We start from the raw sequence: 2,471 nt of genomic DNA, 5'->3' as shown, positions 1-2,471 counted from the left end.
CAGTTACAGCTTCTAACAGAAACTAACAGATAATAATAATAATACTAATACTATAACCAGCCAGGTGATTAGTAATAGAGTTATAGTCATTAATAAAGTCCAGTTACAGCTTCTAACAGAAACTAACAGATAATAATAATAATAATAATAATACTATAACCAGCCAGGTGATTAGTAATAGAGTTATAGTCATTAATAAAGTCCAGTTACAGCTTCTAACAGAAACTAACAGATAATAATAATAATAATACTATAACCAGCCAGGTGATTAGTAATAGAGTTATAGTCATTAATAAAGTCCAGTTACAGCTTCTAACAGTAACTAACAGATAATAATAGTAATACTAATACTATAACCAGCCAGGTGATTAGTATTAGAGTTATAGTCATTAATAAAGTCCAGTTACAGCTTCTAACAGAAACTAACAGATAATAATAATAATAATACTATAACCAGCCAGGTGATTAGTAATAGAGTTATAGTCATTAATAAAGTCCAGTTACAGCTTCTAACAGAAACCAACAGATAATAATAATAATAATAATATATAACCAGCCAGGTGATTAGTAATAGAGTTATAGTCATTAATAAAGTCCAGTTACAGCTTCTAACAGAAACTAACAGATAATAATAATAATACTATAACCAGCCAGGTGATTAGTAATAGAGTTATAGTCATTAATAAAGTCCAGTTACAGCTTCTAACAGAAACTTACAGATAATAATAATAATAATACTACTATAACCAGCCAGGTGATTAGTAATAGAGTTATAGTCATTAATAAAGTCCAGTTACAGCTTCTAACAGAAACTAACAGATAATAATAATAATAATACTTTAACCAGCCAGGTGATTAGTAATAGAGTTATAGTCATTAATAAAGTCCAGTTACAGCTTCTAACAGAAACTAACAGATAATAATAATAATACTATAACCAGCCAGGTGATTAGTAATAGAGTTATAGTCATTAATAAAGTTCAGTTACAGCTTCTAACAGAAACTAACAGATAATAATAATAATAATAATACTATAACCAGCCAGGTGATTAGTAATAGAGTTATAGTCATTAATAAAGTCCAGTTACAGCTTCTAACAGAAACTAACAGATAATAATAATAATAATACTATAACCAGCCAGGTGATTAGTAATAGAGTTATAGTCATTAATAAAGTCCAGTTACAGCTTCTAACAGAAACTAACAGATAATAATAATAATAATACTATAACCAGCCAGGTGATTAGTAATAGAGTTATAGTCATTAATAAAGTCCAGTTACAGCTTCTAACAGAAACTAACAGATAATAATAATAATACTATAACCGGCCAGGTGATTAGTAATAGAGTTATAGTCATTAATAAAGTCCAGTTACAGCTTCTAACAGAAACTAACAGATAATAATAATAATAATAATACTATAACCAGCCAGGTGATTAGTAATAGAGTTATAGTCATTAATAAAGTCCAGTTACAGCTTCTAACAGAAACTAACAGATAATAATAATAATACTTTAACCAGCCAGGTGATTAGTAATAGAGTTATAGTCATTAATAAAGTCCAGTTACAGCTTCTAACAGAAACTAACAGATAATAATAATAATAATAATACTATAACCAGCCAGGTGATTAGTAATAGAGTTATAGTCATTAATAAAGTCCAGTTACAGCTTCTAACAGAAACTAACAGATAATAATAATAATAATAATAATAATACTATAACCAGCCAGGTGATTAGTAATAGAGTTATAGTCATTAATAAAGTCCAGTTACAGCTTCTAACAGAAACTAACAGATAATAATAATAATACTATAACCAGCCAGGTGATTAGTAATAGAGTTATAGTCATTAATAAAGTCTAGTTACAGCTTCTAACAGAAACTAACAGATAATAATAATAATAATACTTTAACCAGCCAGGTGATTAGTAATAGAGTTATAGTCATTAATAAAGTCCAGTTACAGCTTCTAACAGAAACTAACAGATAATAACAATAATACTATAACCATCCAGGTGATTAGTAATAGAGTTATAGTCATTAATAAAGTCCAGTTACAGCTTCTAACAGAAACTAACAGATAATAATAATAATACTATAACCAGCCAGGTGATTAGTAATAGAGTTATAGTCATTAATAAAGTCCAGTTACAGCTTCTAACAGAAACTAACAGATAATAATAATAATACTATAACCAGCCAGGTGATTAGTAATAGAGTTATAGTCATTAATAAAGTCTAGTTACAGCTTCTAACAGAAACTAACAGATAATAATAATAATAATACTTTAACCAGCCAGGTGATTAGTAATAGAGTTATAGTCATTAATAAAGTCCAGTTACAGCTTCTAACAGAAACTAACAGATAATAACAATAATACTATAACCATCCAGGTGATTAGTAATAGAGTTATAGTCATTAATAAAGTCCAGTTACAGCTTCTAACAGAAACTAACAGATAATAATA

Source organism: Salmo trutta, unplaced genomic scaffold, assembly GCF_901001165.1.
Source record: "Salmo trutta unplaced genomic scaffold, fSalTru1.1, whole genome shotgun sequence".
NCBI lineage: Eukaryota > Metazoa > Chordata > Actinopteri > Salmoniformes > Salmonidae > Salmo > Salmo trutta.
Note: the sequence above shows the minus strand (reverse complement) of the source record.